Genomic DNA, 23547 nt, shown 5'->3' with positions numbered 1-23547 from the left:
CTGTGCATTGTATTTTAAGGTTTACAAGCAAGTATTGTATTCAAAATAAGCAAGCATTGTTTTAACTAAAGGTACATGTGCTTACAGTGATTGGATAGAACTACTGTCAATATGCTTTTGTGTCGTAATCTGTGGTATTGATAATTCCAAAATTGTAGAAAGTCTCTGTCTTTCAGCCCCACTGCCAAAGCAGAAGCCATAATTCGTCTGTGCTGGTTTCAAGGTTGTTTATTCTGTTTATCTCTAACATGTTCTGCTGCCCTGCCGCAGCTCTGTCCTGCAGGGCAGCGTGTGGGGCTCTGCCCTCAGTGGGATGTTACAAACATTAAATACCACAAACTACCTGTGCTGGATTTACAATAACGTGCCAATATCTGTCACCTACGTTGAACAGTGTGCCCCCAGCCTAAACCAACAGAAAAATGCCAACACTGCAGTGAAACATGGAGGGCATGAAGAAGAAGGACAAGACACACCCAATTTTCTCCATCTTGTCCCCTTTGAACCCCTAATCTAGAATCCTAAAATTTTACTTTTGCAGCCGTGCCACACTTAATTATTACTTATATCAAACCCTCAGAGCTGGTAATTCATCCTGTAAGATTGGAAACTCTTTTCCATGGACAGAGATCACAGACAATGTCTCTGGGGGCTCTGTACAGGGGGGTTCCTGATCCCCTGCCAGAGGGAAGCCCTGGATTCCCACACTTTTGCTTTGTGTGATTGGTCAAAAAGCTTTTAAAGTAAGTTATAACACTAAGTTCTTAGTCTGCTGCTGGGATGTGAGCTGCTGGCATCTTCCCATTGCATAACCATGTAATGAGACTGATACTAAAAAATAAACAGCTGGAGATGCATGCCACAGCAGTCCCTTCCCGTTGGTGATTTGTACATAACCCCCAACCAGCGATAGAGCCTCTCTGCTCTGGTGTTCAGCCTGGAGAAGAAAAGGCTCCAGGGAGACCTCAGAGCCCCTCCCAGGGCCTAAAGGGAGCTTTTAGAAAAAAGGAAAAATAACTTTTTACACAGGCAGGTGGTGAGCTCCTGGCACAGAGTGCCCAGAGAAGCTGTGACTGCCCCTGGATCCCTGGAAGTATCCCAGACCAGGCTGGACAGGGCTTGGAGCCACCTGGGATGGTGGAAGGTGTCCTTGCCGTGGCAGGGATTGGAATTGGATGGACCTTTAAGATCCCTTCCAACCTAAATCATTCTGTGGTTCCATAATCCTGACCTGGCTCATTTAACTCCTTTGCATCCCCAGCCAAGGGAATGGATTCAGTATTTCCTGCCTTTGGCAAATTGCTAAGAAATCCAATGAGGGAGGTGCCTTCAAAACTCAAATTATGTTTTTTTCCAGGCCACCCTCACATCCACCTGCTCACAGCAGCCATGGCAAACACTGGCCAAGCTACAAATCGGGGAAGGGAAAGTGTGAATTTTGCAGCTTCCAGCTTCTCATGTGCCTCCTGCCTGGCCCACCCTGAGCATGCCAGCAAGGTTCAGCATTGCTTTATTTGAAATAAAGTCTCCCCACCTAATTTAAAAATACCCCACTCTCATGCCAACAATAACTCTCTGCCACGCCACGCTGGCTCTGTATTTATAGCCATGATTCTGCCACACCCCCCTGCATCGCCCCCAACAGCACATCCAGGCCCATAAAAAGGGATTTTGTTGTTTTAACCAGTGATGACCCTCATTTCTGCCCAGGAGCAAGTTCCAGCCCCAAAACCACACATCCACATCGGCACTGAATTTCCCCATGCTTCCTCCTCAAGCAGCAAGGACATGGCAAAGTCTCCCGAGGGTAAACACAAAGCTACAACCACTTCCATTTGAGCCATAATTGAAAATCAATAGGATTGGTGGTTGGAATGTTCATGTGCTTAAAGCAGAGGTCTGGGAGCCAGGAGGAGTCAGCAGCAGGAGTGATTTCTTCTCCCAGCCATGACCATAAGAAGAGATATTTTTTAGTTCTCTCAGCTTGTGATCCAGCACCAGTAAAATGGAGATAATCCAATGGTGGGTTGGAATGCACCAGAGCTTCAAAAGTGCTGAGGCAGAGAGGTGCTGGGACACGCTCACAGAGGAGTTATTTTTAAATATATTGCAGTGAGAGGCAGCAAGGGATGCCGAGTCTCCCTCTTTTTATTTTTTTAGGACCATCAAAGAAAACTCTGCATCAGCAATCCCTGCTCCACCCGACTGATGCCAAGGAGCAGCAGTGCCAGGACACCCCAAGTGAGCTCAGCATCCCAGTGCTGCCTTAGGTGGAATTACAGATAAAATATCCCAATTTGGAATGGACCCACAAGGATCATCCAGGTCAGCTCCGAGCCCCAAAAAGGACCACAGGAAAAATCCCACCCTGTGCCTGAGAGCATTGCCCAAACATTTCTGGATCTCTGGCAGCCTTGGGGCTGGGACCTCTCCCTGAGGAGCTTTTTTCATGCCCAAACATCCTCTGGATGAAGAACCTGTTCATGATATTCAGCCCAAGCCTTCCTGTCACAGAGGGACCCCATCCTTGCGATCAAAATAATGGGCCTTTTTACATTCCCTGACCTCTGGCACCTGGAGCCCCAGGAATGGCACTGCCTCTTTATAGATAGTCCAGCAGGCTCTGGAATGAAAGGATTAATTTCACTAACAGAGTGAAAGACCATTGTGGAGGTGAAGGGGAAGGAAGGTGTAATTATTGATTTATCCTAAGTCAGGATCTGTGACAAGACGATAAAAGTGCCACCAGCTACATTGTCTGTAAATCAATCAATCAATCAATCAAAAAGCAAACTATTTCCTTCCTCAGCTGCAGAGAATTCCACCATGCACTACCCCACATCACCCATCAAGGAGAACAGCGTTTTAAACAAACGAGTGCTCTGGTGGGAGCAGAACTATCCCAGATCAGGAGGATTTGCTGCAACATGAGACCTCGTCCCTCTGCCATGGTGTCCTGGGTTATGAGATAAGTGTGTGTTCTATTTCCATCTGTCAGAGCTGGGGCAGTTCTCTGCTGTCCATGGGGCAGTTTTTTCTTTATCTCTCCCACAGCCCATCCTCCCTCCAGGAGATTTCTGCTGTTCATGGCCACTGAGTGTCCCTGCATGGCTGAGAAAATTCCATCACCCCATGGGGAGATGCTGCACCCAGGGGAGGAGCCGAGCATTCCTACCTGGATACAATCTGACCTGGGAACCCACAGCAGCCTTTGCCCACTGCATTCCCAGAGGAGCAGCTTTCTTCCCCACTGCATTCCCAGAGGAGCCCAGGCCCATCTCCCCCAGCCCTAGAGCTCCAGAGGAAAACATCCCCCTTGTCCAGGATCCTGCTCCAGCAGAAGCACAGCTGGCACTGCAGGAGGGCTGAGCCACCCTGGGATGGGACTGCTGCCACCTCCCTGACCCACAGGGGCTCAGGGCATTGCTGACTCTGGCAGTGGGTTGTTTTCTTTTTTGTACTATTGCATTTGTATCTTTAATTTTCCTAGTAAAGAACTGTTATTCCTACTCCCATATCTTTACCTGAGAGCCCCTTAATTTCAAAATTATAACAGTTCAGAGGGACGGGGTTTACATTTTCCATTTCAAGGGAGTCTCCTGCCTTCCTTAGCAGACACCTGTCTTTTCAAACCAAGGCACGTGGGAACTGCTGTCCTAAGAGCCCTTTACTAAAACACCAGGGACATCTCATTTCTTTACTACAGCCCAAGCAGCACAGCTGCTGTGGCACTCAGGGTTGGTGCCGTGCTGACTGAGCTGCTTCACATTTGCCCAGCTCCTACCCACATCCAAACTTCTGCCAGCCAGGATCAGGAGCACAAACCCTGTGCTCCCAGGCACGGGCAGCCTCAGTGGAAACCCTCCTTTTTCCCAGCACAGCTCAGAGGTGTCATTAAGAATCCAATCAATGTGACGTCACGGGTGTAATTGAATTATGTGTATGCTCAGCAGACCCTTTTCCACTTGGTATCCCCATTGGCTAATGTTGAATTATGATGGATCATACACAGGGATATATGAAACATGCATGAATAACCCAAGCATGCATTTTTAATGATACGATCCTGATAACTTCCCCCTCCTAACAAAATCAAAATGAATTAAACACAAGTAGCTGTCAGCGGCATTGAAGAAAAAAAAAAGGAAAGAAACCCTCATCATTTAAATGGCAACACAAAATGCTCCCTGAATTGCAGGGTGACTGGGACCATTTGTTGTAATGATACCAATTAACATATCTATCTATATTTAAAGTTTTCAGGGCAAGAAGAAAGAGCAGCTTGGGTGATATTCTGGGTAGGGAAAGCAAGGTGAGGATAATGCATGGCTGGGAGTGAATAGGGCTGAAATGAATGGGGTAATTCAGATGAATAGTCTGACAATGGCTGGATAATCCCCCAGAAGAGCACGTCCCCAGATATAGGACAGAGCTCGCAGGCTTGTGACGTTCATTAAAATAAAATAAGGGTGAAACCTGCAAACCCAACAGTCAGAAATGATCCAAGTCAGGCAGAGGCCTCTGGACTCCAGGGATCTGGCTTGAGACACTGCAGTGGCTGAGTTATTGGGAACATCCCAGAGGGATGGTTTGGCTGCAGTGGCTTTCCTTTGGGGCACAGGGGATTCCTTGAGGTCACTTCCATATCTGCACTCCCTGGTTTAACTGTATTCCAGACTTAATCAGGATCAAAAAAGAGGGAATCACTTGTAGGAATGCTCAGACATCTTAGATTTGCATTCTGAATTATGACTTGAGCTCTTCCATCTCCAGTCAAGAACCATCTTGCCCATCTCTGGACACATCCAAGGCTGGATGAGACTTGGAGCACCTGGGATAGTAGGAGATGTCCCTGCCCACAGCAGGGGATTGGAACTGGATGATTTTAACATCCTTTCCAACCAAAACCACTCCATGATTCCATGGCAAGAAGGCAACATGGCCCCAGGTCTGTGTGTCTGCATCTATCACAGCCACCCAGATAATCTTTTATCTTCTACCACAGCAACTTATCAACATCAGTTACAAGCTCTCATGAGCACTCTTGTCCCTGGTTATAGCTCCAACTACCTGGGGTAACACCATTCTGATTTCTGAATCCCTGGAAAAAATGGGCAGCAGCCTTGACAAAAAAAAAATTAAAAAAAAAAAAATCTAATTTTTAAAGGTAAGTCCTTGGGGACTTCTAAAGATTTTGAGTCATAAAGAAAAATTTGTTCCCACTCTGCAGATCAGGAGTTTCTGTGTGTTCAGTGAAAATCAGACATTTCTGTCTGGTTGCAGATTTAGGATAAAGCAGTGTCACAGACCTTGTTCCTAATTGCAGACTGGCTGGGCACGGTGGCAGAGGATGGAGCTGCCAGAGATCCCAGGATATGTCTCATAACAAGCTCATTAGCTCCAACATCAGCCCCCCGCTCCTCAAAAACTGACCCAGGGCCCTCGCAGGATTTGTGCTGGAGCAGCAAATCTCCTGGAAATCTCCTGTGGAGGGGAAGTCAATACACTTCATAACAGATGAGTGTCCTTTGCAATGAATAGTGAGTTAAATAAATAAATGAGAGATGTTTATCTCCTCTGAGTATCACCTCCTCTTGTTCTTTTAACAAGAATTTCGCATGCCAAGCACCACCAGCACATCCTGAAGGCATTGGGACCAAGGGTAAAACACAATTTAGGGTGGAAACAGGGTCACTTCCCCAAGTGCAGCAGAATAACTTGTTAAGGACAACTTCTGCTTATAAAGCAATTTATTTTTAATAATATTTTATTATTATTAATCAATTTCTGTGATTAAGGGAATAATTTTGCTTATAAAGCAATAATTTTGCAAATAAAACACAAGGACCTTGAGGTTTATTCCTGTTGTGTAGCTTGAGTTTCTGCTGCGATTTCCCCCATGGAGTCACCCCTGCAGCAGGTCAGGAAGGGAATTTTGTGACTCTCCCCTTAAGGACTGGAGTTATTTATACAGAAAATAGGCAGATATCACCAATATATACCCACAAATGATGCTTTGAATGCCACTGACTGTACACACAGGGGCATCCTGGCTAGGAGGTGATGTGAGCCGCTCTCAAAATTAAATATCTGCCTCTTTTCCAGGTAAATCCACTTTAGCTCAGAGCCTGAATGGTTTTGCTCTCTCTGCACTCCGAGACTTCCACACCTATCAGCAGAGCTGGGAGGATAAATACATTTATTGATTTGATCTGCTGGGCAGCCAAATCCTTCAGCTGGAGAATCAGAGTGGCACCTTTAGCAGCATCCACAGACACAACCAAGGTTTGGTTGGAGCACCAAAACTTCCCTTCAAAACAACAATAGAGATTTTTTTAGGGAGCTGGTATTTATCAGGAGAGGAGGACTGGGAAAAGACACCTTGATTTCCAAGAAGCCACACCTTGTAAAATGTCTGATTCTAAAATTTCTGATGCAGCAAAAGCTCAGCGCCCAAAGTCACTTCCCAGTTTTCCTGACCATGGCTTTGAGTTTGTGAGAGAGTGGAAGCCCCATCCCTTGAAGGGATCATTGGTGACCAGAGCTGGGAACTGCCCTTCACTGACAAATCATCCCTCAAAAAAGCATCACTGACTTACACCAAAAAACCTCAAACTGAGGTGGGTTTTTTCCACTTTCTTCTTTACACCGACTGCTCTGTTGTATGTAAATGCCAAATCATGGCATAATTTAGTGACGGGATTTTTTTTTTTTTCAGTTTAAAGAGAATCAGTTCATCTTTTATGAAGGAAAACCCGAACAAAAAAATGCTTCAGCTTTGTTAAATTTCAAAACTAAAATCACTTCATAAACAGCTGCTCAAAGATGACACATCACTGGGAGATATTTAAATGCAGACAGCAGGTTTTTAACTGTTCCAGGGAAACCTTCCTGGTGAGCAGAACAAGGGCCACGGGGTTAAAACACAGCCATCATAACCTTTATTGCTTCATTTTTGTGAAGTCATTAACCACAGGAGGACCCCAGATGTGCCACAGCTCTGGCAGCTGGAGTGAAATTCAATCCTCACATCAGAACCTAATTTATGACCAACCTGTTGGGAGGGGGCAAGGAAATCAGGGCTACACAGGGAGCTGGGGAAAGCCTTGTGTTGACAGAGCTCAGCCCAAGCCCTTGCACAAACACACACGGGAGGAGCCCCCACTCCCATCTGGGAGTTTTTGGACGTGGAAATTTCTGCATCTGAAAGCAGCCAAACTCCAACACCACCCAGCTTTGAACTCTGGGTTCAGCAGCCTGGGAAGCATCAAGATGAAATCAAAGGGTGGCTGTGCTCAGGACAGGCTCATTGCAAGTGACACAGCCCATTCCCCCAAAAAACTCAGGGAAGAGCAGAGCAGGGATGGGGAGAGGGGAGCGAGTTACCCGAGGTCGTGCTGCAGTCAGTAACAGAGCCAGGAATAGATCAAGCCTTCCTGCTCTGCCATGATGTCACACTGGGTTTTTTCTGACCACCCCTCATGCTCTCCACGTCACCCCCAAGCCAAGCTGGCCTTTCCCATCCAATCCTTCTATGGAGTATGCTCCTCTCCACACTTAAACCCCTTTCAGGGTCTGATCCAGCTACTTTGCCCTTTTGATTGCAAGTTCCTGGGTGTCAGGGCCTCCTGCAACTGCAGCCATGCACCTGAAAGCATCTTGATTTCATCTTTGCATGCCTAAATACTTCTTTAATCCACCCCATCCTGCCAACTCGTGTCTCCAAATCACATGGAAGTACTTTGGGCATTCCAAAATATCAAGTGTGCCGTGCCACCCAAAGCATCCTGTGGTGCTGCTGATGCCTTGTGAAGGCTGAGCTGGAGCAGAGGCTGGGCAGAGCTAAAGAATAAATTAGGGATTTATGAAAAGGATCCCCTCCATGGATCCACCTTGGGCAGCACCAGAGCCCAGCCAGGGCTGCACCCAAATGAACCAAAATGGCCCCAAAATGCACGAGCGCTCCCGGGGGCTCTCCCTGGGATCAGTTCTGCTCCATTGGCACCTTGGAGTTCATTGTCCCATTCCAGCTTTAGCCCAGGCAGTCCCACCCTGCTTGTTTTTCTCTCTCCAGCCCACGGTGTTTGTGCTCCTGGGCTGAGATTTGGATCATTTGTCCTTGGTGCCCAGCTGGAGCAGGAATTGTTTTGTCTCCCTGCTCTGTGCACAGAGCTCACCATCCCCTAATACAAAACCCAGACCCACACACTAAAGCAGCACAGAATCTGAAAATATAAAAGCCAAAACCTGAGGCATCAGTGCAGCAAAACTCTCGTGTGACTATCAGATGTGTGATCCCAAGGAGATCCCAGCCTCCTCAGCCACTCCTAACTCCCTGAACTCACTGGCAGTGCCCCTGGTCACTGCAGGTGCCATAAATCCAGCAGGATTTCTTTCCCTTTTAAGCAAAACTAAAGGTTCTCCCTCAGCTTTTAGCAGTTCATCAGGGAGAGTTTGTAACAGCATCAAAAGGAATCCACGGATTAGGGGGTGCCAAGCCTGTTCCAGCCCCATTTTCTCCCTAAACCACCTGAGCTGAAGTTGCAGCCCAGTGTCCCGACTCCTGAGCCACCTCCTCTATGTTCTTTGCCAACTCCAGGTGCCTGGCCCAGGTAAGAGACTCTGACCTCCACAGAAAAGGTTGGATCCCACCTGCAGTAGAATGAAGAAAATATGAAGGACTAAAAGAAATGGCCCCATCTGAACATGTTAATCAAATTTCCAGCAGGAAAACCCTGCATAAAACAGCCCTGCACTGAGCTTTTCTATTATCATCATGTTGGAGCACCTCACGACCACAAATGGGTGATGAGGCCCTTATCAGAGCAGAGAAACACCATTACTGTCACTTACAGCCAGGGAACAGAGAAATGAGATGTTCACATCTGAACAAGTTGTCCTCAGCTCCCCTAAGCTCTAATGGAGAGAAAAAAAACACCTTTTTGGACATAATTCACCTGCCCTGCTTTAGGGCAGTTTCATTCTCATGCAGAATGAGAGGAGTTGTGTGCTGAAAGGTCTGATTTCTCTCCTTGGAGTGGGAAGGAAGTTGGCAGAACCTCCTAGGAATGGAGATTTCCCCATTTAATGAGCTGAAACCCCACTCTCCAAAAGCCAGGTCCATAAAAGTCAGTAGCAAAGCAGGAAGCGAGTTCAGGATTCTTATATTTTAGTCTGATCAAACTGTAAGTGGACATCAAAGGTGAACAGAGCCAAAGGGTCACCCCAGGAGTAAAAAAATTGTGGGGGCTTGAAGGAAGCTCCTTATGAAAAAGGAACAGAGGAGATGGAGGAGGGAAAATGGGAATAGCCTAAAAAGCAAGTTTAAAGGACATTCAGGTGAGGTGATTAGTGGAAGAAAGGGGATAGATGACAGAACAGCAGAGCTGGGGGTCACACTGCTCATAAAACACTGCAGATGTGAGGAAGATCCAGAAGGAACACACACTGACTGTCCCAGTGAAGATATATGGGCAAAACCTTGCTAAGACACCATCCCCAGTCCAGATATTGTAAAGGAGGAACTCAGTCCTGCCCCAAACATCATCCTCCCACCCCACTCTTCATTTTAACAACTGGAGGATAAACAGGGAGGGCAGACAGACAAGCCTGAGATCATCCAAAGATCACACAGGGAACACAACTGGGAGCAGATCCCACCACAGCCTGAAACCCTGAGAGTGAACTTTCGGGGAGTTTGATTCCAAATTTCACAGCTTATTTTTAATTAAAAAATCAAAACAGAGAAGTAGGTCTGAGAGCTGGGTGACAAAGCTGACCTGGAGGGAGAAACTGCAAGGTGGCCACCAGCACCTTTCCATCAGGAGAGTGAAAACAACAAAAAGCAAGGGCTCAGCTCCCTGAGCAGTCAAAGAGCAGTTAATGAAATCACCTGCCACAGAGAATTGACAAAACATAGAAAATAAGTCACTTCAGAGTCTGCCAGAGCATCCCTGGCATGGACAAGGGGATATATTTAGTGCCAGTGAGCTCATCTTTCCTAGCAGCGAGGAGAAGGGCAGCACTGCCATGGCAATGTCAGGGAGGGCTTGGAGAGGGAAGAGCCTGAGATTTCCTTAACAGGGAAGGAAGCAGCACAGAGGCTCCACCACAGGGCAGGAGGCAGGCAGGGGCTGCAAAACCAGCAAGGTGAAAACCCCAGGAGGTAAAAAAAAAAAAAAAAAAAAAAAAAAGAAACAAACCAAAAAAACCCACAGAATATCAATATTGATTAATAAAAAATGGTACAATCTGTGTAATGACTTTAGGGGTATTGAGCTCCTCTTGCCACATCCCAGCCTGGGACTGCTCAGAGCTTTTCTGGAGGGGTGAGCTCAGATCCCCCTTGCCAAGTACCCTCGTTCAAGCTAAAAAATAATCCTTTTTTAACAGAAGGGCATAAAACACCTTGGTGAACAGCCCTGCACCTGCACTTCCACTCATTGTACTGACAATTTGTTAAAGCAGAGCATTGCAATATTAACTACAACAGATCTTCCAATTTCCTGCCCTCCATCTCTGCTTTACAGCACTGCCAGTCCCCTAAGAAGAGCCAGATCCTCTAAAAACTGAGAGGTTGGCTGAAAAATAATGAATTAACAATCAATGCTCAGCTTTAGCTTGCTATTATAGTTACTATCAGTGTCAGGATGTATTTGGGACTGAATTTATGTTATATTTACCTGCATCCCTTCAGCCCCTTCCCCTCCAAACAAGAATATCCCAATCATGTGCCCCAAAGCCAAAGGCACATTTTACATCTCGACATGAACAGATGTAATACACCAGGGCAGTCCTGCACTGCTCACCACATTAAAATATATTCTTTTCCTGCTATGTTATGATAATTTATTTCACTGCTGGGGCTCCCAGGTGAGTTCAATCCTCCAGCTTCCAAGCAGACAAAAATGCTAACCCGGCAGAAGAAATTCAACAAAGAGACTAAAGGCAGCAGTCTCATAAGATCTCCTACCTCTCCACATATTGCAGACTAAGACAGACGTGCAAGGAAAACAGAGACATACAAATTTGCAAACATTCTCTTTTTTTTTCCTCTCTCTCCACTCATAGAAAAATTAGCTAAAAATTCAGAATTTAGGTGGGATTTGGGGAATTAATTTACATCATTGAAGGGGGAGAAGAGGCTTGAAAGCATCAAAAGATTTTGACTTTTCCATCTCACGGTAAAAACATCTGTGAGAGGAGAACTAATTAAATAAAAATAAAAGAGAAAGGAGGGAAAGGGAGGGGAGGAGGTCAAATAACCATAAGTGGTTGTTTCATAGACCGTACAACTTTCACAGCTTGTTTGTTGTGTTGAAAAAGAGAGGAGGGAGAAGCAATCAGTTTTGATTTGGCACGGGGCTGCGTTTGGGTTGGGTTTATTTATTTCTTGTAAAACGCTGTAAGAAAACAAGAAAATGAGTTATTCTCATTTAAGAGACACTCCATCCTAGCAGGATGCCGGGGTCCCATCTCTTCCCAGAACAGAGATGCTGTCTGAAGGGCAGGAAAAGCATCCTTATCACTCAGGTTCCCTTTCTGTCCTCAACATCTTCCCTTAAACCCCAAGGAGATCAATCAGTGCCACAGGAAACCTGAGATAAACAAACCCACAGAAGTTTGTGAGCACTGGGGGAGAAAAGATCAAAGTGCCTGTGGTGTGTGAAACCACATCCACCCCAAGCAGATATCACAAGCCATAAACTCCCCCTGGTAACCCAGCCCTGATCAACCACATGACAAACACAGGGAGATTTGCACAGTGCCAGTCGTGGTGTTTAATTAGATTTCATCAGGAGGGGTCCTGAAAAATTCATATGATGAGGTTTCTGCCAGTCTTGGTGATAACCTTTTTCAGCTGGCATCACTGGAATTTATTGCCAGCTTCAGTTTACCAAAAAAAAACCATAAATAAAATAGAATGACAAGAAGTCAGAAGGATGACTCCAGAGCTCATCCATGAGGATCTCAGCAGGGTGAGATGCCAGCACAGCTGGCAGGAGAAGCAAGAGGTTTGCCAGATCCAGTGTGCTGGGGTCATCTGCTGCAAAAACAACCCTCAGCAAAGCTTCCCAAACCCACCAAACCCCCCAGGAGCTGCTGTTTTGTCATCCAAAGTGCCCCAGCTCTGTGAATCACCAGCAGGACACGTTCAGCACGACAGAGTGTAACCAGAGCTGAAACCCACAGAGGATTTGCTCCCAACTTTTTGCTTCTCTTGGCACCCCCTGGGGTCCCAAACCATCTCTCTGTAGAGCCTTGGAGCGTTCCAATGGATTCCAGCACACATTTCCAGGCTGGCTGCTCCAAAGGGGACCCCAGCTTTTAGGGGTGATGTTCCATGGGATTAAGGGGTATCTCCACAAACACAGTCCTGCCACCTCTAGTCAAGTATGGACACCAACCCAGCTGGCAAACTTCTTTTTTTTTTTTTTTTTTTTTTTTTTTGGGAGGGTTTTGAATTCGAATGTCTCTCCAACTCTTTATAATCCAACACATCTTTTAGTTTAGAGGAGGAAAGACCATCCTTGGTGCTATAGTGATATTGGTCAGAATGAAGAAATCCAAGAAATTGGAGTCAAATCATGAGAAAAAAGTCATTGACATCAATCTGATTTGACACCACCAGGTTACACTCAAGTCTATAGGTTCAGCTGCTGCTGCCACAGCCAGGAAGATTATTTTTGGGTCACTCTGGACACAGCATCCCAAGGGGACTTGGCAAATCTCATCTTTGATGAACTGCACTGGTCTAGCCTTCATCCATATTTCTACACCCCTCACCCAGCAACCAAAGCCTTCCTAATTCCAAAAAGGGCCAGGAACCTGCAGCTCTTCCATATGGTTCCATTTAGGAGAGGTGAGAAGCCACAGACAGGGTTTGGGAGGTTAAAGAAAAAAAAATCCAAAGTAAAACAAAAAGACAAGTGTCAGAACAAGCAGGAATAGATCCCTGAGTCCCATACAGCGACACAAATCTTCTCTCCCACAGACACCAGATGGGCTGGGGCCTCCAAAAACCAGCATAGCTCCTCTCATATCAGTCCAACAACCAGCAATCCATCAAAGCTTGCCTCCAAAACCAGCACAGCTCATCCACACCAGTCCAACCACCAGTAATCCATCAAAGCTGGCCTCCAAAACCAGCACAGCTCCTCCAAACCAGTCCAACCACCAGTAATCCATCAAAGTTTGCCTCCAAAACCAGCACAGCTCCTCCACACCAGTCCAACCACCAGTAATCAACCAAAGTTTGCCTCCAAAACCAGCACAGCTCCTCCACACCAGTCCAACCACCAGTAATCCATCAAAGCTGGCCTCCAAAACCAGCACAGCTCATCCACACCAGTCCAACCACCAGTAATCCATCAAAGCTGGCCTCCAAAACCAGCACAGCTCCTCCACACCAGTCCAACCACCAGTAATCCATCAAAGCTGGCCTCCAAAACCAGCACAGCTCATCCACACCAGTCCAACCACCAGTAATCCATCAAAGCTGGCCTCCAAAAGCAGCACAGCTCCTCCACACCAGTCCAACCACCAGTAATCAACCAAAGTTTGCCTCCAAAACCAGCACAGCTCATCCACACCAGTCCAACCACCAGTAATCCATCAAAGTTTGCCTCCAAAACCAGCACAGCTCCTCCACACCAGTCCAACCACCAGTAATCCATCAAAGCTGGCCTCCAAAAACCAGCACAGCTCCTCCACACCAGTCCAACCACCAGTAATCCATCAAAGTTTGCCTCCAAAACCAGCACAGCTCCTCCACACCAGTCCAACCACCAGTAATCAATCAAACTTTGCCTCCAAAACCAGCACAGCTCCTCCACACCAGTCCAACCACCAGCAATCCAGCAAAGCCTGAGCACTCTCCACCACAGAACAGAACATGACAAAGCCAAAGTGTTGATAAACCAAAATGAAAGAAGCACAAGGGGAAGGGCTCAAGTTGGAAAGGAGCAAGGGTGATTTTATTCCTGATTTTATTTCTCCAGCCTCAGCAGCAGCATTGACAACTCCTGGATATGCTGGTGGCATTGAAGTTCCCTCCCATGGGTTCACAGCCTCTGCACTGATCAGGAGATCGGGTGTGCAGGGGAGATGTGGGGAGAGATCTTCAAACCATCCCCAGCCCTAACAAAGGGAGGCACATTCCTTTTTGCCTTCAAATTAACAGCTGGCTCCTAAATCAAACCTCTGGTTCCTACACTTCCTTGTCATTAGAGGGAAAAACTCTTTTTCCAAGGGTCCCTCCTGCAAGCTGTGGTCCCTTCTCCAGCTCCAACAACACAACTAATTACACTACTTTTGTTTGCTTTGAACTCACCCTGCCCTTGCCAGGCCAGGAGTTGGACTCTGATCACCACCACAAATACCTAATTATGGGTCACAAACCAAACAAAGCCTCCCCCAGCTTGAAGATCAGCAGAAAGGAGGAGAAAATTACTGTTAAATATGCATTCCCCTGTGTGTCCTCGGGAGTACCTCCCACAGCTGCTCTCAAATTAGAGGGTTCCTAGAGGTGGGCTGGGGGAGCTGCTTAAGGCAAATTGTTTTTATAGTGCAATAGTCAGAGAACAAAACCTGCAGGGCATGTGTTTACTTAAGAGATTTTTTTTTTTTTTTTGCATTCATACACACATTTGCTCAAAATACATTTCAAAATTATGTGTCTGTGGCTATTCTGTTTTCAGCCCCTCCAGCCCTGCTCTGCTGCCTGCACAGCAGGGATTTGCAGCACTGGGAGATGAGCTAAAGGTGTCAGCCCAGACTGCAGCAGCTACCTGCAGGAAATAGCCCAGCTGAGACTCAACAGAGTCAACATCCAAAGTGAAGAGTGGGGACATGAATTTTCTGTGCAAAACATTCCCCACAGGCACAATGGGATCCTGCAAAGAGCTTCAGAGAACCACAGAGTATCCTCAGATGGAATGGACCCACAAGGATCATCCAGTTCAGCTCCTGGCCCTGCTCAAGACATCCTAAAATCCCAGCCTGTGCATCCCTGAGAGCGTTGTCCAAATGCTCCTGGAGCTCTGGGAGCCTTGGGAATGTGACCATTCCATGGGGAGACCCAGTGCACCATCTGGGGGAAGAACATCTCCTTAATCTCCAACCTGCACCTTGCCTGGCACAGCTCCAGGTGTTCCTCTGGGTCCTGTCCCTGGTCACAGAGAGAGGAGCTCAGTCTCTGCCCCTCAGGAGGAAGCTGCAGACTGCACTGAGGTCTCCCCCAGACTTCTCCCCCCCAGGCTGGACAAACCAAATGACCTCAGACACCCCTTAAATGGCTTTTCTCCATCTTCATTGCCCTCCTTTGGACACTAATGGCTTTATAATTATCTTTTTTTATACTGTGGCATTTAAAATTGCAAACAGGACTTGGAGTGGGAGCAAAGCAGGACATCCCCCTCCTTCAACCATCCAGCAAAGCTGTTCCTGATGCCCTCCAGGATGTGGTTGGTCCATTTTCCACTTGGCATTGAGCAGGAGGTGAGGGGCATGGAACACAAACCCTGTGAGGGAGCTGAGGGAGCTGGGGGTGCTCAGCCCAGAGAAAAGGAGACTCAGGGGTGGCCCCATCGCTCCCCACAGCTCCTGAAAGGTGCCTGTGCCCAGCTGGGCTCGGGCTCTGTCTCCAGCAGCACTGACAGAACCAGAGCACACAGCCTCACGCTGTGCCCAGGGAAATTCAGGTGGGACAGCAGGAAAAAGCTTTTCCAGAAAGGTGATAAAGTTCTGGGATGGCTGCCCGGGGAGGTGGTGGAGTCACCAGCCCTGGGTGTGTTTGAAAAGCCTGGATGTGGCACTGGGTGAGGTGTTGGGGCTGGGCTGGACTCAATGGTTTTGAAGGTCTCTCCCAACTCAGGGATTCTGGGAATTCAGAATCAAACCTGGATCTCAGTGCCAAGGTTCACATCCTCAACAGTGCCCAGCTCCTTTCCTCTGCCCACCCCTTCCTAAGGACAGGAGCTGTCCCACTGTGGTGTCTGCATTCCCCCCATCAGCCACTGGCCAGAGGGAGAGGGAGGAGGTGAGTGAGGAGCTGATTTTGGGCACAGATTTGGTGAAGGGGATGGAGTGGAGGACACTGAAAAGAAGAGATGGATGCACAGCTCCTTATCAGGGACTTGCTCTTCTTTCAACTGGCTCCCTGATAACATATGGAGCTTAATCAAATATGCAAATGATGTCCTATCTAGAGACAAGGGAAACAGAGAAATAAACCCAGACACCATGCATGAAAACAAGCCGATAAAATAAGGGAGTGGGGAGAAGGTTTCCTCTTTTTGATAAAATTATTTCAAAAGATTAAATTAAAGCAAAACTAATTAGGAGAACCCCACTTAAGCTGACTTCCCTTAAGAAGGGTCAGCAGGCAAGAGGCATTCAAATCAAAGGCAGATGCAAGAGGCACTTCAAGGGCTCCCTGAAAAGTCATTATCCCAGTCAAAAAGGAAGGGGATGGAGAGGAGGAAGGCATCACAAGAGCCTTTTTGGCTGGGCATCCATCCGGGAATTCACTGGAGTGTATGGAGAGCTAAAGAGCCTCTCTGTCACCCTGGAGAGCAGAAGGAGCAGGTGAAGACCAAAGCTGATCATCACCTGATGTTCCAGCCACAGAGAACAAAGGGACAGAGAAACAAATGGACCAGAGGGACATGGAATGAATTTGTTTTCCTTGTATCCCACCTCTGCATGATTTTCCATCGTTCCACAGCCTGACACCTTACAGAGCTGCTGACACCATGCAGAAAATCACCTGCCACCAGCACAGGGCAGGTGACACAGCCAGCTGTCCCTTGGGAGGCTGCAGGACCCATGGATTCCAGCAAGGAACAGGCAGCAGGACTTTGTTACCCGTCTCCTCGTGTTTGGTTTTGTCACTAACATCCCCCTGCCTGCTCAACGCACATCCTCATCCCTCTGTGGGGAAATCCAGCTCTGCAAAGCTGTCAGATGTAGGCTGCATTTACAGGAAGGGTTTGAAGAGATGAAAGTACAACCTGCTGCCTTCCCTGCTGCAGTGGGCTCACTGGAGCCTGCTCTTTCTCCTGCAGCTGGGAATGAAAACACACAGTGCAGAACTGCTGCTGTAGAATTTGGAGGGATTAGACAGTTATTTGCAAATCTCACTGCATGATCAGAAGATTCCATCTCTGACAAGACTCTGAGTCACAGCTAAACCAGAATATCCAAGAAAAAAAAAAAAGAAAAAGAGCAGCACTCAACTCATGTAGGAAAAGCACCCAGCAAAAGCACAGCTCAGCCAAACCCTGCACACCAGCATGGAGATTGCTGAGTAGTCAGAAAGCAGAGAGGGCTACTCGAAGGAGAGACATGGAAAATTAATTGCTCTCTGCCAAAAAGCAGGCTCCAGTTCTTCCCAGGAACAGCCTTCATGTCACAGGGAAAAAAGAAAAAAAAAAAAAGCAGTTTTCCTACTGCAGTTAGACACTGCAACAAGCTGCAGTGTAAGACAGGGACAAGTTGTAGCTGGAAGTCCCAGAGCAATGGAAATGAGGGAAATGAGGGATATGAGAGGCAAAGCAGCCACCTGCAGTGATGGAACCCTCAGTGGGTATTTCAAACAAGTGATGGCTGTACCACTTCAGCAGCAGAGACTGGACAGAGCCCCTCTGATGTGGGTGTAGGGCAGAGGATGGATCACAGGCTGGAAGGGACCTCACAGGTCCTCTAACCCAACCTCCTGTTCAAAGCAGGTTCTGCTGTCAGATCAAACCAGGTTGTTCTGTCCCTTCTGGCCTTGAAAGTCTCCAAGAATGGGAACTGCTTCTTCAAGGTCCTCATGGACAAAAAGCTTTTCCTTCTATCCAATTGGAATTTTTTCATGCCAACTTATGCCTGCTGTTCCACATCCTCTCCTCACTCACCAACATGAAGAGCCCTTCTCCAACTCCTCAATAACCTCCCTGTTGGCATGGGAATGCTGTAACCTAGTCCCTTCCACGTTTTCTCATCTCCAGCCTGAATAAACTCATTTCTCTCTTCCCCTCCTCTCAGGGCAGGTTCTCCATCTCCTGGCCAAATTCTTGACCCTTTCCTGAACTTGTTCTGGTTGTCAACAAAGTTTTTGTTCTGAGTAGCCTGAAACTGGGTGCAGGATGTGGATGTGGCCTGGCAATTGAGCCCAAGGTGATGACCTTCCCTCCATCTGCTGGCAGCACCCCTATTTGCATATCCTGCATCTTTGATTTCACCCATGGGAACAGAATCCATTCATGTTTAGGTGATGTTCTAGGTCCTTATGATCAGTTGACAATAATTTACATGACCCAGGAGAAATTGTGCCACTGCTCAATGTCCACATTGATTCCCACCACGCCTTTCACCCAACGTGAGTACCAAGTGCCAAGTTTACCACAGCTACCAAAACCCCAAACTTTGAGTGCTTCAGCCAGAAAAATTAACTGATTTCCAGGCATCTAAGCTGGCAACAACCTCTCAAAGAGGGGCTGCACATCACAGTAGGACACAGACAACTGCAAACATCAAATTCTGACAGGAACCAGCATCACTCCATCACAAGTCAGTGAAACACCTGGACTCCTGCTGGCTCAGGAAGCTGTGAGGAGAGGCCTGGGTGAACCAGCCCCTCTTGCAGAAACCATCTGCCCAGCAGGAGCCAGAGCCTCTCCAGCATGTTTTCAGAGCAGTCAAGTCCACCTGCCAAACAGCTGGGTGAAAAAAAAATAAAATTCAAAAGATCCTCAAGTTTTAAAGGCAGCAGAGGGAAGGAACAGGGAGCTGAGTTTCCCTGCTGACATTCTCACAGAGCTGTCAGCTGCAGAATTCCCTCCAGGGAGCATCAAAACTGAGCAGGGCTTCTTGTTTTGTGTGTCTTCAGAAACCCCCTGGCCTGGAGAAGCAGTGGGGATCTCTGGCTGTGCCTGCAGCTACCACCAGAGTGACATTCCATGCATGGCAATCCCAGCGCTGCCACCTCCTCGGATGGGAATTAAATCCCAACCCCTGGTTGGAACTGGGACACCAATTCCACGGGCAGGGACACCTTCCACTCCACCAGGTTGCTGCAAGCCCCATCCAACCTGGCCTTGAAGGTTTCCATTCCCAACTTAGCACTTCCCAACACCACTGTGAGAGGGGCCAAAGTGAGAACTGCAATTCCCAGCTCCCAGGTTTTAAATTCTCCCTGTGGTGCTACATCTCTGGATCCAAGGTGAGCAGGGTGCCAAGGGCTCAGGGGTATCCAGAGGATGGATAACCCATGGAACTGGGCAATACTGAGGATGTTCTCCTCAATAGAGTTGATACCTGGTGGGAAGTGCTGGTCAGATTTCAGAGCTGTTGGATCCAAATCAAAACCTTCACCCCACACAACATTTCACATCTAAAAACCCTTCAAAGACCACAGACTGACTGGGTTTGATGAGAAATCAAATGTAGCCCACAGAGAAGGTGTTGGTTTTTAAGTCAAAGTTCTCTCTCTGCAAGGAATTCAACATAGAAAAGGCTTTGAGTGAATTATTTGGATGGAATAAAAAGAAACCAAACAATGTCTTACAGGGAAGTTTCAAATAAAGGAAAATTTCTATTACTCTGCTATCAAATAAACATTTCAAAATAGACCAGAGCTCTTTTTTGGTGAGAAATGCAATTCCTGGGGCTGCTCCCAGGCTGACATTTTTGTAAGCTCAACTCACCCTTTCCACCTGCACCTCCACACAGAATTATTGCAGGTAAGTTGTATTTCTTTGACTGGAAATGATCTGCACAGAAGCAATGACCCATAAATTAAATGCCTGGGGAAGGAATACAAGGAATATGGAATATTGCTCCACTCCCTTAGTGATGCCAGGTATTAGTGGCACCAGGAAAAAAATCCAAACCAAGTGGGTGCATCCCTGCTTTTCTCCTGCCACTGGAGTGAAGAGCAGAGTGTGCAACAAGAGAGTGAGCAAAGGAAAAATAAAAAGCCAGGGAATTTTGGCAGCTTCCTGTTTTACAGCAAAGTGTTTTGTAGGGAGAACATCCCCAGGAATAACTCCTGTGCTGTTTGCAGGGAGAGAAACCAGACATTTGTTAAACTCAAGGAAGTTTCTTTTTGCATCTCCTGAAAGAAATCACTAAAAACTCCCAGGGTTGTCAACTGCATTTCAGCCACAGGTTTTGCCTGAAGCATTCCCCAGAGTACAGAGGGGTTTGCAGCCAAGGAAGCCCATCAGGATCCCTGGATTACTCTAAAACTGTCTGTACCACCAAACCAAAGTGGTACAGACTCGTGGGAGCACCATGGGACAGCCAGCACAGCAGGAATCCGACACTGGGTTCTAACCAAAGCACAGCAAGATTAAATTTTTCTCATTAAACAATGCCACGAGTGGTCAGGAGCTGGTTTTCCATCCCACCTGATCTGTCAAGCTGTTTGAGGTGATCACACACCTCATAGCACTTAATACATTAATTTTCTCAGCACTCTTTGAGCAAGGAAAACATTCCCTGCCATTTGCAACAGAGAAAATGAAATATGGAGACACACCAGAAGTTCCTGGCAGAGCAAAGGACTGAACTCTTCCCTGGGCCATCTTTCTCCATCCTCAAGAAGCCACAAATCTCAATAAACCTTTAATGCAAGGACAGTGCTTTCTATGTGTTAGACATGGAGAATTTTTCCTTTTCCATAGCTCTTCATTTTTATCCTTTTTCCATTTTTATTTCTTCATTCTGCAGGGCCGGGCTGTGCTGTGGACAAGGCAGCAGAACTGGAGGGAATATTTCTCCAGCACATTATTCTGTGCCTTCCTGATGGACTGCACATGGAGCTTTGTGAATGAGCAGAGGTTGCAAAATGTATTTTGCCTGGGGCAGTGAAATAGCTGGGGCCAATCGTGTCATTCGGTATCACTCACACTTTCCCTACCCTATCTCTATCTTGGCTTTTCCTTTTCTTTCCCTCTTTGTTGTCTTGGTTACATGGGCAGATTCCTGATACTCTGCTAGTATTCATTTTAATGATATGTTCCTGTAAAGCACAATATTTTCCTTCAGTTGTGTGTGCCACTGGATAAATTCCTTTGACACATGTGACATTTGTATATCAACTAACAGATATTGCTTTATGACTGTGGGTATTTTGCAGAGCATTCATGGATCGCATAAATCAAAATCTGATGCACAGTCTGCCACTTTCAAACATAAAAAAAAAAAACCACACAGAGAGGAAAATACTGAAACTGCAGGAAAAAAAAAAAAAGCAGCAAAGTTTCTCCAAAACCATCTTGTAATGAATTGCAGCAAGTCTTCCAAGCAGAGAATAAATCCTGCTATCTTGGGGATGATCTCAGAACTCCTCTTTCATGCCATCCAAAATATTCCACTGCAGCTTGACCGAGGAGCTGCACTGCACCAGGAGAAGCAGCAGAGCGTGACACGCCTGGTAGGACCCAACAGAACAAACAAAAAAACCAAAAAATCCCAGCTCCTGGGATTTGTCCAGGAGTTTCATCTAATCCTACAAGGCTTACTCCAATTTACCACTGTTTTTGAGCAGAAAACAAACTTTGTGCTAAAATAATGGATTATGCTGGAGCTGCAATCCCAGTGCAGCGTTTTCCTGGCAGCACCTGATTGATGAGCCAAGGTGGAAAACAACATCCAAAGGTTCATGGCAGGGGTCAGGGGGCATCAAGGGAAAATCCCGAGTGCCAAACCACCCACAGGAGGTGACAGGTTGCTGTCCCAGGCTCAGACACCCTCAGGAGCACTGGAAGGGGAAAATGTGAGGAGGAGAGTTGGGGATTGCAGAAGACACAGCAAGGATTGGGCTGAACCTACAGCACCTACAGGTTTTTCCAGGACTCTGGATCAACTGGTCCAAAATCACATGTGGTATGGGGAGTCTCATTTTGTTTTCTGTTCTGCCTCTTTGGGGGAAATTCATTCACCTGAGCAAATTCCAGCCCTGCTCCAACTCACCCAAAGTGAGAACTACCGCAAGTAGAATATTCAGCGTATTAGGATAAAGCTTCATTTTATTCCCTTTCTCAAGTTACATCAGCCACTTCAGCTCTCCTCTCCTCATTCTTTACCCTATAAGGCTGTCCCTGCTCCCTACCACACTCCAAAGCACAGAAATCTTTCTCTCCTATTTTCCCCTATTAAAAAAGAATCAGATCTTGGACTCTGCAATGCGACCTGCAAAGGCAAAGACAGAGCTGTGGCTGAGTTTTCTTCTCCTGAAGCCAAAAAAAACCCCAACCAAAAGCTTGTGAGTGCAGGGAGAACAGTCATTAAGAGTTTAGGTCTTTTTGATATTTACCATTCAGATCTCAGCTGCCCCATTTCCCTCCATCCAAGAGACTGACTGGAGAACTGAACAGTTTATTATGATATCACACATGACAGGGAAGCAAAAACTAATCAGCCAGGGAAGGAGATTATTTTTATTATGACCATTTTAAAAACAGTTTCGCTCTTTTTTCACATGCCTGAATAAAAAAATATCCTACCATATTTTCTTTTCAAAAACACGAGCAGCCTTTCCTCTGCTTCAAGCAAAGCCAGAGACATTTGCCAGTGGGCAGGATCCCATTCCTCCCTCTGCATGGGGGAAATGCCATATGAATTTACAGCCCAGATTTGCTTTTCAAGTGAAGAAACAGGTAGAGGAATAAAACCAGAGATTCCAGACTATCCCTAAGCGTCCATGAACAAATTCCCTTCACTCCCCACAAGACACAGCGGATCACCTTTTCACAGCACTTTATTTGCCCCAACTTGGAAGTCTTTACTTGCAAAAGGGATTTAAAGAGGAAACAACATCATAAAACATCACCAGGCTCTAACCTCCCTTCCCAGCTTCTCCCAAATCTCCATTACCACAGCTAAGCCACCATCTCCTTGCACAGGCAATGTTTTACCACACTCCTGAGCTGAACATTCAGACCAACATTGTCAGACTGGCACAGAGGGGCTGAAATGGAGGCAGTGCCCATCATTAGCCCACTTCCAACAACTCTTCTTTCCTTGGGAAAGCCACAGGTTGAGGATCCCACCTCTCCAGCCTCTCTGAGGGCGTCACAAGGCAAACCCCAGCCATGCAATGGGCACATTTCCAGCGAGAATGCCCAGAGACGAGCACAAACACACTCTTGATCCATTTGTGCAGCATCAACCATAAACATAAAGTCCATTATGGCCCAGGACACAGCTTTCCTTTGATGTAAACCCTTTTCCTTCAGCACAAACCCCCAGCCTGACGTCAACGGGGCGGCCGCTAACCCCGTGCTGGGCTCGTGGTGAAATCACAGCCCAGTCACACTGCTCTGAAGAAAGATTTCCAGAGCATAAATCCTGTTTCCCAAACTTCAGCCCCAGTCAGTTTTTCTCCAGCATGCACAGACACCCTGTGATCAATGTCACAATTAGAGATGGTCTGAACACCGAAAATCCTGTTGGATGCAAATTACATCACGTCCATCTGCGACTGGGGCTGTGGTTTGACTTCTGAAGCATTAATTTATTGATGAATAACCATTTGGAAAGAGGATTTTATCCTTT

At 46.8% G+C, this 23547-nt stretch overlaps 1 protein-coding gene across 4 annotated transcripts in view; it reads right to left on the bottom strand.

The window, feature by feature from the left end:
- The window catches only part of PLXNA4 (plexin A4), a 467181-nt gene that overhangs the window by 392928 nt on the left and 50706 nt on the right, over window positions 1-23547 (bottom strand). The gene's annotated exons all lie outside the window — the stretch shown is intronic.

This window comes from Taeniopygia guttata, chromosome 1A (genome assembly GCF_048771995.1).
Source record: "Taeniopygia guttata chromosome 1A, bTaeGut7.mat, whole genome shotgun sequence".
NCBI lineage: Eukaryota > Metazoa > Chordata > Aves > Passeriformes > Estrildidae > Taeniopygia > Taeniopygia guttata.
The sequence above is the reverse complement of the archived record's forward strand: the minus strand, read 5'-3'. Positions and strand labels throughout refer to the sequence as shown.